This window comes from Ambystoma mexicanum, chromosome 6q, assembly GCF_040938575.1.
Source record: "Ambystoma mexicanum isolate Mex_15411 chromosome 6q, UKY_AmexF1_1, whole genome shotgun sequence".
NCBI classification, from domain to species: Eukaryota; Metazoa; Chordata; class Amphibia; order Caudata; family Ambystomatidae; genus Ambystoma; species Ambystoma mexicanum.
The window spans coordinates 1,180,517,669-1,180,534,865 of record NC_090937.1 but is presented as its reverse complement, the minus strand read 5'-3'; the positions used below and the strand labels follow the sequence as shown (position 1 = coordinate 1,180,534,865).

At 44.8% G+C, this 17,197-nt stretch overlaps 1 protein-coding gene across 5 annotated transcripts in view; it reads left to right on the top strand.

Annotated features, from left to right (window-relative positions):
- Positions 1-17,197, top strand: part of LOC138516572 (toll-like receptor 1) — a 236,469-nt gene that overhangs the window by 67,145 nt on the left and 152,127 nt on the right. For 3 of the 5 annotated variants that reach the window (XM_069631806.1, XM_069631804.1, XM_069631808.1), the window contains exon 2: positions 13,006-13,059. The exons of the other annotated variants lie outside the window; for them this stretch is intronic. The gene's annotated coding sequence lies outside the window, so the exon portion shown is untranslated. The remainder of the gene's footprint in view (positions 1-13,005; positions 13,060-17,197) is intronic. 5 annotated transcript variants of the gene reach the window in all.

Genomic DNA, 17,197 nt, shown 5'->3' with positions numbered 1-17,197 from the left:
CCGAAAAGGCTTTTGATCAGGTGGAGTGGCCCTTTTTGTGTACCGCTATGGAACAGATGGGAATGAGCACCAAGTTTATACGGATGGTATGGGCGAATTACCAGGCCCCTAAAATATGGTTGGTGGTCAATAAACGGGTGTCCCGCATTATAGAAATAGGTCGGGGAACACAGCACTGATGCCCACTATTGCCACTTCTTTATGCAATATATTTGGAACCGTTCTTACACAAAATCAGATTGAAGTTGACGATACAAGGCATTCCCTTTGGAGGGAAGGAGCATAAGTTTGTCACCTTTGCGGATGACATGTTAATAACATTGGTACATCCGGAACAGTCAATACCAGCATTGGAGCCTCATTACGAGGTGGGAGCAAAGGGATTACCGGCACCGGTAAGGACACCGGTGCCAGTAATCCCTTTGCGCCCTATTCCGAGTTCCCTTAGCAGGTCCCTCCCTTATCGCCTGGTTTTACCAGGTGTTATGGGCGGGACCTGTTAAGGGAATCCGGGGTCAATAACGGTACCGCAATTTGCAGTACCGTTATTGCCGCCTTCCCATTGAGCCCTATGGGGGCTCAAATGAAAATGGGGAATGGCTCTGGTGAATGGGGACTTACCAGTCCCGTCGACCTCAGACTGGACCAGTAAGTCCGCCCTTCACCAGACCGGAGTCGGACCGATTTTGGAGGCAGCATAGTGCTAATAGCGCCATGGCTACCTCCAAACTCGGAATGAGGCCCAGAGTGTGTCGGTGGCCTTAAGGTTAACATGGGGAAGTCGGAGCTTCTAGAATTGGGACTCTCTACAATACAGAAGGAGGCTTTACCCTCCTATTCTCTGTTTGCTATGGTGGACAGATGTATCAAGTACTTGGGGGTTAATATAACAAAGGAGGTTTCACAGCTGTTTGATAGCAATTATCCCCAACTACTACAAAAGGTAAAGGATGATTTAGGGAAATGGACCACACTCCGAATCGGATGGTTTAGGAAGAGTGGCATCTCCCCCCTTCCCCTCGCACTTTTCCCCTTCCCCTCCTTTCTTGCACTTGCACAATCTCAGTGTCACCTGGCCTAGTAAGATCGTTGTCTCTGTCTTCCCTCTGTTCCTCTCTCTGGCCTTGTCATGCCTTGAAACACTTGTGTACAGGCGCGTTATAAATGCCATATCATATCATATCTGTGAAGATGGTGGCTCTTCCAAGACTTCTTTACAAGTTCCATGCACTTCCGATAACGGTTCGTTTCGCAAGGTTTTAAATAAAGTGGTTTCTAGATTCCTCTGGCCAAATAAAACCCATAGAGTTGCATTACGAATGTTAATGGAACCCAGAGAAGGTGGGGGGCGGGCCTTCAGAATTTTATAAAATATGACGAGTCAGCACAGCTGCGTGTAATCCGTGAATGGTGGGAGATACCTTGAAACCCTGGGTAAGGATGGATAGGGCAGTGGGGGGTCTCCACTAGAAGGAATCCTATGGCTATGTAGATAAGATAGACCCCCAAACACACGGGTTAGCCAGGTACTGGCAGTGGTATGTGATATATGGGAACAGCTTTTAGAAAAGGGAAACTTATCTATGTGTCCATCCCTGTTCACTCCATTATTTGGGAATCCGCAATTTCGACCAGGGATGGTACAGGGAGCGTTCAGACAATGGCGGAAAGTGGGATGTATAAAGATGCAAGATATGATGCAAGGAGGAGATATTAGCACATTTGAAGAATGTAAGAAGATTGTAGGTTTCTCGGAGAAGGATAGGATGGAGTATTATCAATGAAGTAATTGGATAGCTGGGTCAGGGTGTAAAGCAGCAGCAGGGAGAGAGCTTACAATGTTTGAAAAATTCAATACCACATATAAGGGTGATAGGCGAATGCTGTCTAAGTTATATTCAATATTGATGGAGGAGGAAAGGGGGCAGCTCTGGGGATATATGTATAAGTGGGAAGTTGGAAAAGACCTTTGGGATGGATCTATTAAGGGATCACTGGAAACATTTTTGGAAAACATTCCCAAATTGACATGGTCGATTCAGGTCAGGGAAGCGTGGTATAAGATCATAGTCCAGTGGCATTGTACCCCTTAGAGGCTGCATAAAATGTTCCTGACAACTACAGAAAAATGCTGGAGGGGATGTGGTATGAAAGGGGATTGGAGACACATCCGCTGGGAGTGCCCAAGCTTGGGGACATTTTGTGAGGATGTCACGACCCAGATAACGATGATGGTACACCATCATGTGAATTTGACACCTAGGGAATGGATGTGTGGTTTGTTTGACCCGGAGACCTGCCTGCCAGCTGAGATACATATTCAAACCTTTATGTTAATGGTGATAGAGGCATGGCTGCTGATAGCAAGTAGCTAGAAACAGAAGAGACCACCATCAATGCGGGAGTGGCTGTTTAAATTGTGGGGGTTCATGACAATGGAGTGGATGATGCACATTTTGCAAGGGGATTATGAAAGATTTCAACAAGAGTGAGCAATGGTTATGGACTTTCCAAAAGGTGACTTTGTACAGCAATGGTGTCCTCATAACCTGAGAATATTGAATATTATGTAAATAAGAACAATTGTTGTTGCCCTGTGCAGTGGAAAAACTGAATCACAACTCTTCCCAGGGTACCAGGGGGTGGGGGGGATGGAGAAGGGGTAGTCGGTAGTCGGAAGGGGTTGGGGGATTAATATTGTTTCACTTGAAAATGCAAATAAAAATACTTTAAAAGAAAAAGAATTTGGGAAGAACGATTGCCAGATTTTGGAATAAATAGAGAAATGTAGGTAACACTACCATTTCAATGACCGTGATTCGACTCATTAAGGGAAGGGGAATACCCGTCAAACTGTCAATCAGCTCCTGTAGCCTGTTCACTGCCCTACCATAGTTTTCTCTGAACAAGACCTCTGGACCCCGTGATATCTCTATGCCAAGATACATAGGGGGTCATTACGAGGTTGGTGGTAGTCATGGCGCTATTTGCGCCATGATTGCCACCAATAATGGGTCCGGCACCGGTGTCGTTCAATGGGGACTTACCGGTGTAGTCCGACCTTTACGGGACCTGTAGTATATGAGGAGCAATTCTCTGCTGGTTTCCCCTCCTTGTGCAAGATCGTTGTTGTAGCTTCCTGAAGTGTCGGCGGAGGGTACTTCACGGCACTGCCTCTTGATATACTTGGAGCAGGTACTGAGCCACTATATGGCTGTAGACCCTATAAAGTTTGCCACTAAGACAGTCTGGACCCGGAGATTTAGCCCCAGGTATCCCCTTAATCACCCCCATAATTCCATCTAGCGTGAATTCCTTGTCCAAGTGTTCCCGCTGCTCTGGTAACAACCAGTACAGTCCTACCGCCCGCAGGTATTACCTTATATATTGTTGGTTTTAATCTCTATCTCGCCTCTATTACGTCTTTTTGTTCTTTTATTGGCTTCTTTCACCTATCAATTTTTTTACTCATGCTCATATCTTTGGCTCATCTCTTAATCTCATGTTTACTTCTCTTCCATCTGCTTCCTCTTTCTCTGCATTTCCTTTTCTCACTTCTGATCATTGCTTTCTCTGTTTTCCCCTCATCATTCCTTCTGCAAGTTCTCCGTCTTCCTCTACTTTTTCTTTTTTTCACCAGGCTCTTTTTTCCTGCCCTACCATAGTAGGGCATTTTGATGCCCATTCTTTTTTCTCTCATGTTTATTGTTCATTCCCTGCTCTGGGTGACGTTTTTCTCTTCTCCCTAATTCCTCTTCTCTTATTCTTTCATCCACATTGTCTGTCTCAGTGCTCTCGCTTTATCCTTCTCGATCCTATGTTCCTTCTAAACCTCCTCAGGCATCGCTTACCCCTTCTCTGAAAGATACTTGTAAACGCTTCCGCTAACTTAACGACAGGTGGAAAAGTCTCATTCTCCATCTGATCTTGATGTTTTGTTTTCTGTCAGTGAAAAGAGGAGTTTGGACTGCACACAAAATTAAGGGACACATCTAATTATAAATATACATTTCTTCAAGAGTGTAAAGCACTCTGTAGCATAGGTACAATATTGGAAAAGGGTCTGCCACCAGACCGAGTAGAAGACCACAGCATTGAAAAGGCAATCATTTGTCTTGAAACCAACTGCACTCTGCAGAAGGGAGCCCTAAGGCTTAGCATTAAGAACAACTGACTGACAAAGGTAATAATCAGATCATAATTATTAACAACATTTTAATGCTGAATCTTTGTGATCAGTAAAAAAAGCTTCAAGCCATGATTTATGCGTGAGTTTTCAATACAAATATGCTAATGTAAAGCAGCACATACGGATCATTTACATAACATCCAAAAGTCAATACAATAATAAAAGACACTGTGGATATTTCAGCAATACCTCTTATGCTTATGAGTACTTTGTCCATGAGTTTTATAGTTACCAGGTAAGCGGGCACATGTTAGGCTTTCTGTTTGACTTGTTGTTAGGAAAGATTCCCATTTATGCAAAGTTTTCCCTGTAGTTGTGTAACCCCACAACATCTTGCTGCTGTTAAACACCATAGTCTGCTTTTTGCTCACTTTAAAAAAAATGTTTTTATTGTATTTGGTTAAGTTACAAACCTTTACAATTTAAAATAAACAATACACATAACAATATGTATTCGATTTTTTCAACATCAATAATGCAAATTCATACCTCTCAAGGGGGATACATATCCTGTATGAAGAAAAAGATGCTAAAAACTAAAATCTAAATCACAATAAATCATAAACAAAAATCTTATTCAAAATCACAAAACTAAGTATTCCAAATAAACATGTACAGCATTAATTAAAAAAAATATTTTAAAAACCTATAAACATTAAAAAATAATTTCCTTCAATTTATTATCAAGTACAAACAACAACGTAGACAGCTTAATAACCAGCTTGATGCTGTTGCCCCACATACAAATACACCATAAAGTATTTCTAGACAGAATAGAGCATGAGTAAAGGTAATTCCCAAATGAATAGAGACTCAGGGGCTCAAAGTATTCACAAAACATAACCAAATGTTGAAGGGACTCGATCACTATCTTTTTTACAAAATCTGCAAGTATGAAATTGGTTGAGCTTGTAACAGAGATATAAGTTACGTCCCAACAAGGATGGAAACTGTGTAAGATATCTAGGTCGATCTCCCCACTTCCTTCTGACCAAGGCAAGCTCATTTGCATTTTCCGTTTGCAACTAGGTAAACCTAAAACTAGGTCTTCCTTAGAAATAGCCATCAAGGCCAATATACAATTCATTGTTGCTGCAAAAACTGATAATGAGCTCAAGTATCCCAGGGTTAGCTGTTTATTCAAGTCCTCATAGAGGGAATTAGGTGGAGGTTTTAGAATCTTCACATAGTTATTTAGCAGCCGCCAATGCCATTTTGCTGACAGTGGAAGTAGTCCCAATTTGTGACGGATAATATCATTGGGAATAGATGATGCCAAACCCAACACGGATTTCCAGATACCACCCTGTAAGGAATCAAGTACATCATCTATTTCATAGAGACACATGTCCAGGATATAAAGAGTACATGGCTCAACTTTCAGTAAATAGAATTGGATGACGGGTAATAAAGAAAAACTGCAGTGTTTCCTCATAATTATTCTCATTTGTGAGATTAAGGATCTTGATTTTTCATGGAGTTTGTCTTTCCACCAGGTCAGGGAATACAAATCAGATAAGATATATCCAAGGTATTTAATGGATTGTACTATCTCAATGTTAACCCCATCCATAGACCAATTAAATCTGCACACCTTTTTTTTCCATCCGCAAAAACTATTATATTAGACTTGGATTAATTCACCTTTAAATTATGGGCTACTGCATATTGGGAGAATAAGTTCATTTTAGTCTGAAGCCCAAATGGGGTCTTATCAAACAATAGGAGATCATCCGCAAATCCAATATAATTCAATTTCAACAACCACAATCTAACCGGATATACAATGGCCTTAGCCCAACACTCCTCAATGTCGCAAATGTATAAATTGAACAATACCACTGCAAGAGTGCAGCCTTGTTTCAGCCCTATTGCAGTCAGTATTGGATCGGTGAGCGCACCTTCCTTATTTAATCTCACTCTGTAGTTGGTAGATGAATGCAAAAGGGCTATGAGCGACACCAGGTGTTCCAGAAACCCCATTTGCAGCATTTTTTCCCACAGTAGCTCTCTCACAACTGTGTCGAATGCTAAACCAGTTTGATATTTGGAGAGGGTGGCATTTGTCTTCATAAACTCCAGAAGCTCCTCCAAGATAAGATGACAAAAAACTTTGGAGGAGGCATCAGTATGAGCGAACGGTCTGAAGTTGTTAGGGTAATTGATTGGGCCTTTCTTATAAATTGGAATTATAATAGCCGCGCACCAAGATCTAAGTTTTACTTGGGTAGAAAACACGGCATCAAATTTATGTTTCAAGATCTCTGCCCATAATTGCGGGTCAGATTTAAATAAACACGCCGGAATTGCATCCGGACCGACCGCTCTTGATGCCTTTAACTTCGAAATTGCCCTAACTATGTCATCAACGGACCATGGGGATCTGACTAGCCATACGTTTTTATAAGCAGCTGCTTTTTTCTTGTCAAATTTAATAGGCATTTCATATTCCAGTTTAATGTCTCAACAATGACCGGTCCCTTGTCGCCCATGTGCTTGACATCGCAGACCTTATCTCCACCAACAACCTTCACTTTCTGGCTATCACGGAAACCTGGCTGCATCAGACTGCAGGCCCAGCCCTGTCCCTCGCCATCTCTGAGGGCTATTCAATACTAAGGAACGATAGAGTCTCAGGCAAAGGAGGAGGAGTGGCCTTTATTGCCAAAATATCCCTTGGCCTCAGAACGACCCTCTCGCCCAGCCTCCGCTCCCCTGAACTCCTGTCAGTTAAGTTCCAACTATCTGCAGCGCAAACCGTCCTTATGCACCTTATTTACAGACCTTCCGGTCACATCTCATCCTTCGAGGAAGAGATTTCCGACCTCCTATCCACGAATACTAAACCAGGATCGCAAATCATTCTATTGGGGGATGTTAATTTAGGCCTTGGCGACCCCAATGATGCCAACGCGCTCTCCCTGGAAAATACTATCACCCAACTTGGGTTCAAGCATAGGGTCTCAGCCCCAACTCGCAACAAAGGCAGAACCCCGTACTGACTGGCAGACCACAACTGCTCTACCACCATCCTCAAAAATGATCCAATTGCCTAGTCAGACCACCACCTCATCTCCTTCTCCATCCAAGGGAAAGCCCAGCCAAATACTGCACCGGCCACCATCCCGCAAACCCTCTCTAGGAATAACCGTAACATCACTCTGCAAAGCTTACGCCCCCTAATCCCCAACATCCTGTCCCCTGCAAACTACGCCAATCTAGATGTGGATAAACTGGCTGACCTCTACAACAAAACTCTTGTATCAGCCATAGACACTATCGCTCCTATCAAACTTGCCAAACCAGCAGCCCACCTGAACAAATGGTTCACTCCAGAGCTCAAAATACTGCGGAACGCCAAATGCCTGGTGGAAGCCACCAGGAGAAAAACCCCTAACCCAGCCAATAGAATGCTATTCACTGCAGCTTCTACCACCTATAAAACTGCCATCCTCAGAGCTAAAAAAGAGACCTACAACAACAGAATTGACAGTGCCAAATCAAGAACAAAGGAGCTCTTCACTATCCTAAGGGAACTATAGTCCCCCTCTGCACTGTCAGAAATGTCCGTCAAAGATTCAGACTGGTGCGAGAGTATCCAAAAAGCCTTGGCAGACAAAATTGCTACAATCAAAAATATAGCTGAAAAAGTCCAGCCTAGGCATAAAAGCAAACCCTCTACCACCACTTAACTCCAAAACTCCCAGCTGTCCTCCCTTTTCGTTCACCCCAGTCTCAACAAAAGAAGTGGAAAGCATCATAAAAGGCCTCAAACCTTCTAGATGCCAAGGGAACTCCTGCCCAGCTGCCATCATTCAGGAAGGTGCCAACGACTTGGCCACTTTCATTACAGCCTTAATTAACACCTCTTTCAAAACAAGCTCAGTCCCTAGCAGCCTTAAGGAGGCCTGGGTCATGCCGCTTCTAAAAAAAACTAATCTAGACAATAACATCCCTACTAAATTCTGGCCCATCACCACTGTCCCCTGTGTCCTTATGATCTCATACAGAGTGGCTTATCTGCAAATACAGAAGCCCCTGGAAGAGAACAACCCCCTAGGCTTGAGACAATCTGGTTTCAGGCCAAGGCACGGAACAGAGACAGCCCTTCAGGACCTAAAAATCCAGATGGACGAGGCAATGGACAAGGGAAATCTAGCCATCCTCCTGCTGCTTGATCTCTCAGCAGCCTTTGACTTCGTAGACCACCAGATCCTCACGGAACCTCTGACGGCCTCAGCTGCATTCTCTAGCCAGGTGACTGCATGGGTCCAATCTTTCCTAGCGGACCGGACCACTCAGGTCTTCTCACCTGGGGCCTCAGCCCTCCCCATCCCCATCCTATGCAGCGTCCCACAAGGCTTGTGCATCTCGCTGACCCTTTACAATATCTTCACTAAGCTATTGTTTGACCACCTGGACACCTTGGGTGTCACATACACAAACTATGCTGACGATACCCAGGTTCCCAACTCCCTATCAGGTTGCTATGAAGAGGATTCTATACAGATTAACAACCTCTACCTTGAGATCCAAGCCTGGGTGGCTGTACATGGTTTATGCCTCAATGACGAGAAAACTGAGCTTCTCGTTCCCGACAGAGGCTAAACAAACTAGACCCCCGTTACGCATCTATCAACGTAGATGGTAACCCAATTACAGTGGCCAAAGAAATCAAAACCCTAGGTGTTTACTAGGACTCCACTCTTTCACTCAGAAAACAAATAAACGCTACAGCCGCCTCCACGGCCTACACCAACAAGCTCATTAATGCTTGTAAGGCCTTCCTCTCACCTGCCAGCTGCATTACTCTAGCCAGAGCGCCAGTGCTCTCAAAAATCGATTACTGCAATACTCTCTTCCTGGGCACCACAGAGCGCAATCAGAACAAACTACAAGTGCTTCAGAACAACGCCCTCAGAGCAGCCTTGAGTATCCTGCGACACTCGCACATCTCCAACTACAAAAAAGGAGTTTTTGGCGATGAAAGGGTGGCGATGAAAAGTCCCACGATGTAAAATCATTCGGCGAAATAACGTAGAACCGTTCCAGCTTCCCAGTCCTAGCGGCCAAGCTGTGGAACACTATACCTCTGCACCTCAGAGCTGAACCCTCCTTCTGGACGTTCAGAGCAAAAACGAAGTCCTGGCTCACCAACAAGAATACAAGCACTATCTGACCTACCTATTAACCAATGCTTTCTCCCCTGTGTCCGCCAATTGACTACTCTGTAACCTGGTCATATGCATGTACTGTTATCTTGCTGTATATATGTCCTTAACTTGCTGTAACTTGCTCTAAGTCTCTGGCACCCGGTTACCCCAGGGTTCGGCGCACAGTATAAATAAAGAAACTAAACTAACTAAACTAATGTAGTTGACCCACTTGAGGCCAAAAATGCATTTTCCTTTAATCCAAAATTTTACCCACTTACGGTCCTTAATATAGCCCAGATGTTACGGGTATCACTTTTCAACAAATAGTACATCATATTTTGGTTGTCTTGTAGGTAAAGCTTAGCTTTTGAGCTCTTAACAGCATTTTTATAATTTTGTAAAATGCTCTTTTTTAGATAGCATTGAATTGAAGATCTCTATATTAAAAATGTGCCTGTGCAAGTTGGATTTATGGACAGGGAAAATTCTTTTAGGTGGAAATTAATCCTCTCAGTTAAGAGGGCATCCATATATGCAACATCAATATTTGTCCGAAACATCATGTTTACTAGTACACGTTCATCTTTAATCCGACAGATAAACTGGTGGCAAAATGAGGCATTGCATCTGACAGTCCCGGTCTGTCAGTTGCCACCCATTCCAGAACCGGGTTGATTTTATGCCCCCAATTGTCACAATTTATCTTAACTGAGATAGCATGATGATCCCCTAAACCTAGATCCTGAATTACAATAGGGTCACAGGCTTTGTAAAGTGCGGTGGACAAAACAAAGTCAGTGTGAGAGGTCAACCCACCCCGCGGCCACGTGTGCGGGGATATTTTATCTTGCACATCAACAACCTGAATGTCCCAATTCGGAAAGAAATCCAACCATTTTTGGCCATTCCTGACCGTAAGAGCGGAAGACAACAGTTTCCGACCCAGTAAATAAGCAGGTTGTGTTAAAGTCTCCCCCCACTAAAAACCCCACATGCACCTTCTAGAATTGAATCAAGTGTGGCTGCAAGCTCATTAAATGAAGTAACTATCGTATTCCAATAGATACACAAGATGAATATTGGTTTCACATATGCCTGACAAGAAATCAGCTCTACAGCTATCATTGCAGCGTCTTTGTAGATAAGCTTGGAGACTAGCTTACAGGAATTATTAATAAGAATGGCTAGGCATTTTCGCTCACTTTGTTATGGGGAAACTGACAAGCCCTTAAAGACAGTCAGTACTGGGAGACTTTGTTTCCCTTATTCCTAGTCAATGTTGTAACTTTTCTGCAACATGTTACAAGTGCACAATGTACCTTACAGTACAGTGTGCTTGGGTCTTCCTGTCATTTCTAAAGGCCCTAGACACCCTCGAAGGATATTTTAGTAGAAGTGCAGATGTGCCTTGGACAGAGCTGGTGACAGCTTATCATTTTGCTTTATTTTAATCCTTTCTTACCATGCAAACCGCGTTTACCGCTGTTTGCACATAAAGGTGGGCTGGCTCCAAAATGGGCATGCCACGAGGTTCTTTGTCCTGTCCTTTGGCCATCTTGCCCCCTTGCCTTCCCCAGGATGAGCCGACCCGGGTCAGTCCTTATTTGGGCATGCATTTTCCCGCAAAACACCAAGCTTTCGCAGTCTTCTGCATGTCTTGTGTGTGTGCCCCCAGGATGTGGGCTGGCCTGTCTAGTTGCAATCCACATCCTGGGTGCCATTGAGTCTGGTGTGTAGTGAATGCCTGAGACCACCATGGTCCATGAATTTCGACGTCTGGTGTGCCTGTATGTGAGCAGATCTCCGACTGAGTCCTCTTCGTTTTGGTGCGACAGAGATTCTGATAAGAGAAGGCTCCAAACACCCATACCAGGTCAATCTCTTGAGTTCTCACTGAACGAAGGATAGGATCCAAGTATCCTGAAACTAAAAAGCTGAGTCGAGGAACCACTGGTGACCCGCTGGAAGGTTTGGCACCCTGAGCCTGCTGTTGTCCCGCTAGAACCCTCTGTATCTGATCAAACAAGAAGGTCTGCAAAGACGCTTCGACCCATTAGAATAGTGGGACTAACTATTCTCGGCACCTTCATCAATCCCTGCAAGTAAGCCTTCTCGGAAGTGTCCCTAGGCCAACCAGTGGGCTGACCAGCTTGCTCAGGACCTTTGCTCTGACACCTCCGCCATTTTGAGGAGACCCTTGAAACTTGGTACATCGCAAGCTCTGTGTTCACGGCACTCTCACACCGAATTTCGTACACTTGGCGTTCCCAGGTCTAGAGTAAAGAGAGAGCGCCCGAACCGGAGTTCACGCGGTTACCGTGTTGCCCAGCCGTGGTGACGAACTTTGCAGGTTCCTTGCTGCTGTGCTCCACTGTGCCCTGAAGCCTGCTACAGTGAAAGTGGCCTGATCCATCCACCAGGGGCCGAGAAATCGCCACTGTCCCATTTGGGAATCAACGCTGAAAGCCGCAGAGCCGCACAATTGCTGCATTTGAACCTGCATCCAAAGTGGACTTGACTGCCGAAGTTTGGTCCGGAGTGCGCTGGGGGTCGGTGAGTACTAGCAACCCTTACTGGTGGCTCCTAGCGCATCCAAGCATTTTTATGTACGAGTGTCCCCTGAGGGCCACTATCCTTTTCACAGATAGCCTGAGCTATCGAACCATTCCCATCTCCTGGAACTTGTTCTGCCCTTTTGGGGAGACCCTCCACGAATAGTGGGAACTTATTCTGCATCACCTCACCCAACTTGCTCAGCTGCTTCAGACCCTACAAGAGACCCTGTTTTCGCCCATCTGCACTACCACCTGCGCCAGCATTGCAAGTACATCTGAGCAATAGGCTCCTCTCATCATAGGGGTTGGACTGCCTTTCAGTTAGGATTTCGATTACTGCAGAATTGCATAAAGACTATTTGCACTGCCTGTTTCCTTCCATTTTAGGTTGTGGACCCATTTCGTAGATTAACCTTTTAGGCCACTTGGTCTTGTATATATGTATTTTAATAGTATTGTGTTGGTTTAAAAGTATTACTGTTTACAATTACTGTGTGTTGAAACTCAAAGGCCTTGACTCTGTGTGCTCATTGAGGTCTTTCAGTCACCCTCACCCCTCCTGAGACCTAGTCTTGACCTTCGCTAATGCTACCTTGATTGGTCTGGTATGTCCAGAAGGTTACCCTGTTCCAAGAAACTAGGCTAGCCTTCTGAACCTCTGCCCACCAGGTCAGAGTTCAGAAATCCATCTTAACACTTATGTTACTCAATGGTTATCTTTGTGACTGCTGAGACTGCAAGGATGTTCTCTTTACTTTGAACAGTGTTGACGGTCCTGAACTAGCACGAAAAACAGTATACAAGGCATGGCATTTTGGACTTATTGTCTGTGCTGTGTATGATGTTTGTTTATTAAACAATTCATAGTATGGATACTTATGCTTTTTTATAAAATGTTTCCAGACTTTTGACCTAAACCTAAACTGTTGGTTTATATTCTATAGATTTATTTACTAACGCTGACTGTCCCTTTAATGTGAAAGGCATATTGCCTACTAGAAACAGGTTAGGGTTCAATTTATGTGTTTCCTTGAGAGTTCATGAAAATGTCCTTTCTGCCTTACTGCTTGGTTTATATTGACAGCATTTTGTTTTACTATTTCAGAAAGACTATGAGGGTTCACCCCTGAAGATGGGACTTGGCCTCGAAACGCATAGGGTAGTGTGTGTGACTGACCCTCATTCATTGTCTGCATTGCTGAAATACGCACAGTATTTAATTATTGTATTGAGTTTTGGCTGTTATGTACATGATGTGTATGTTCTGCTCTACATGAGCATATTTTTGCTGAAAACTTACCCATAATTCATGGCTTGAAGCTTTTTTTACTGATCACAAAGATTCAGCATTAAAATGTTGTATATTAGTATGATCTGATTATTATCGTTGTTAATCAGTTGTTCTTAATGGTAACCCTTATGGCTCCCATCTAATAGAGTGCAGTTTGGTTCAAGACAAAGGGCCTCATTATAACCCTGGCACTCCCGTAATGAAGGGGGCCAGTACGGGACCGGCCCCCTTCATTACGGGAGCGCTGATTACGAGGTTTCCTTTGCGGGACCCGGATCAGACGTCTGACAAAACCAGACGTCTTTTCCGGGTCTCGCGAGGGGCAGAGGGATATAATAACGGGCCATTCGTAATGTGCCCGTTGTTAATTCCCTCCCCATTCCCATGAGCCCTATGGGCTCATGGGAATGGGGAGGATGCTAACAACGGTCCGGTTAATGACAGGACCGTTGTTAGCATCCTGTTCTGCTAGTGGGTGCTGCTCTGCACGTCTGGTCTGACCCGGCGTACAGTGCAGCCCCGCTTGCAGAACTCGTAATGTGGTGGTAGAGTGATAACGGCGCCAGCACCACTACTGGCGCCATTATCACTCTACTGCCAGGGTCGTAATGAAGACCAATGTGTTTCAAAGTGCATCAAGGCAAGGGAGGGAACAGGGAAAATATGATGACATTGGAATTAACTATCGTACTCGTCCTGACGACATTTCAGATAGTGTGAGAGCTAAGACACAGATAAGGAAGGGAGGGGTGGGAGGGAATGAGAGCAGACATGCGACTACCGTACTAGGCCTGACAACATTTCTGATAGAGCCAGAGATTTACAAGAGGTGAGGGAGGAGGATAGGGGAAAGGAGGGAGAGGAACAAAACAAGCGACTATCGTACTAGGCCTAACAACATTTCCGATAGTGCTGGAGGAGGGGAGAAGAAAACAAGTAAGGGAAGGGGGAGGCGACAAACATTTGTTGCTATCATACTAGGTCCGGGGGGGGCACTACTGACATCATGGGACCACAGAGGGGGTGGGGGGCACAATGGACATCACGCAGAACCACGGAGGGCAGTGGGGGGAACAACAGACATCACGGGGGTCCATGGAGGGGGTAGGGGACACAAGGACATCACAGGGGACCACAGAGGGGGTGGGGGCACAAGGACATCATGGGGGAACACGGAGGGGGTGGGGGACACACAGACATCACAGGGGACCATGGAGAGGGGATAGGGGCACAACAGACATCACAGGGGACCGCGGAGGAGGGCCACAAGGACATCACGGGAGACCACGGAGGGGGTGGGGGCACAACGAACATCACAGGGGACCACGGAGTGGGTGGGGGCACAAGGACATCATGGGGGTCCCAGGAAGGGGGGGCACAACGGACATCACAGGGGACCACGAAGGGCTTGGGGGGGCACAAGGATATCACGGGGGACCACAGAGGGGTTGGGGGGCATAACGATGTCATGCATGACCACAGAGGGGTGGGGGGCACAACGGACATCACAGGGACCACGGAGGGGGTGGGGGTCACACCAGATATTAAGGGGGACCACTGAGGTGGGTGGGGTACACAAGGATATCAGGGGGGACCACGGAGGGGATGGGGGGAGCAAGGACATCACAGGGACCATAGAGGGGGTGGGGGGCACAACAGACATCATGGGGACCATAGAGGGGGTGGGGGGCACAACGGACATCATGGGGTACCACCGAGGGGGTGGTAGGGCACAAGGTAATCACAGGGGACCACGTAGGGGCTGGTGGGGCACAACGGACATCAGGGGGGACCACCGAGGGGGGGAGAGGGTAAGCGGGCAGCATTCTGGTGGTAGACAGGGGGCAGACAGGGACCTCGATGTGGGCCTTGTATGGAAGGGCCAGCTCCCACCTCCCAGTTGCCGTGATTGGCTTAACAAGCCAAGTGCAACCAATGGGAGGGGGAGCAGGGCCAGGCATTACCTCATTACCGCACCACCCAATTATGAGGTGGGCAGAAAGTTGAAGGATTCAACCCCAGCTCTGATGGATTGGATTGATAACCTTCAATCTTCTTTTTCCCCAGGTTCATTCTTTTTCTACACCTGTCACCATTTTCTTGATTTTCCCCAATTGCTGAGCTAACACCACGGCTGCCCCTTTGGGCCGTCCTTATCTGTTATTTCTCTAGTGTAATTTTTCTTTCTCCCTTACTTGACACCTCTTTTAAATTCTTCGCTATCAACCAGTGTCATAACTTCTTCTTTCAAGCATGCTACAAATGTACCTATTCTTAAGAAGCCTTCTCTTGATGCTTCTTTTCTAAATATTCTTTCACATCATCCCTTTCTAGTGAAACATTTGGGAAGAGCTTTTTTGCTTTCAGCTATACTCATATTTGGATATTAATTCTCTTCTCCTTTTCAGTCTGGGTTCCATCCTGCTGATTTCACTAAAACTGCTCTTTTACATGCCACTAACTTTCTTAACTCTTCTCATCATGCGAAGAAATCTTGTCTTCTAATTCTTCTTGCTCTATCTACTTCTTTTGACTTGGTGGATCCCTCTATCCATTCTTCTTCTCTTTCTCTTTCCTCTCTTAGTATATTTGGTGGTGCTCTGTCCTGGTATTCTTGACTCGCATAACAAACACTCATATTCTGCATCTTGGGCCAGAAGAGTTCCTCCTCTCATCCTCATTGCTATAGGGTTCAGGAAGGCTTGCTTCTTGCCCCTTTATTCTTTTCACTATATACTCCATTCCTCTTCCTTCTTTTATTCAGTTATTTGCCTTCTCTTGTCATTTCTATACAGATGACTCTTAGACTCTTAGAACTGCTTTGCTTTCATCCTACTCTGGTACACTTTATTACTACACTTCTAATTGTCTTCTGGTATTAAGTGTTGGATGCTCTTCCACTCGCTTGACCTTCACCTTTCTAATACTGAGATTCTCTTTTCCACGTGTGACTGTTCCCCTCATTCATCCATTTCATTCTATCCTGACTCTCGCTCCCTGTCAACTTCTGCTCATAATCTAGGTATCATTGTTGATTCTTTTTTGTCTTTCCCTCACTATAGCTCTGATCTTGCATGGTTCTGTCACTATCAGCTTTACAATATTCATGGAATTGACACCTTTCCCACTTTTTCAGCTGCCAAAACCCTAATTCTTATAATGAGGTTCTCTCCTCTCAATTATCGTTCTCTCAGTGGACTTCCTGCAAGCTCTCTTGTCCCTTTTCAGGCTATTTTTCATTCTGCTGTTTGTCGTCCATGTGCGATTCCCTTCCTGCTCCATAGTCTCTCTTCATTGGCTTCCTTACATGCTCGTTTTCAGTTTCACAATCTGTGCACTATCTTCACGTGTGTCCACCATCTTGTCTTTCCTTATCCCTCCTCTTTGGTTTCTCCCTGTGTACCCACTCACGCTCTTCGGTCATCTGCATCTTTACTTTTTAGTGTTCCTCATCCCTCTGGTGCACAGTCTCTTTTCTTTTCATTTGCCCTTTTGGCTCATAAACGCTGGAATACTTTTCCTATTTCTATTTGTTGCTCTCATATGGTTTTTACTTTTTACTCTTCCCCCAAAGTGCCTTAGAAGTACAAATAAGTAAATTAAATATAGATGAGCTTCACAATAAAAAGTCTTTCTAGTAGAAAGACCTAGCAAAAGGGAGGCTTTCCATATTGTTGGAAATTGCCTCACCTGAAAGATATCTATAAGTAATGAGAATATGGAGGGTACTAAGTACTGGTATTGTCCTCTCTTTTGATGGCAGTGAGGATGAAGACAAGTTGAAGGAATAGGAAGAGAAGCTTATATATGCATCAATGCAAATGAACAAATTACTAAATAAACAGGCAGAAAGAATAGCCAGAGATTTTTAGCCTCAAATCAAGAATTAAGGAAATGGATAATCTATCTCTACAAATAAGATTTACAAAATTGTGGAAGAGGTGTTATCAATATTTGAATAAGAAATAACAGTTAAGAAACAAAGCAAAGTCAGGAGAAATTAGTG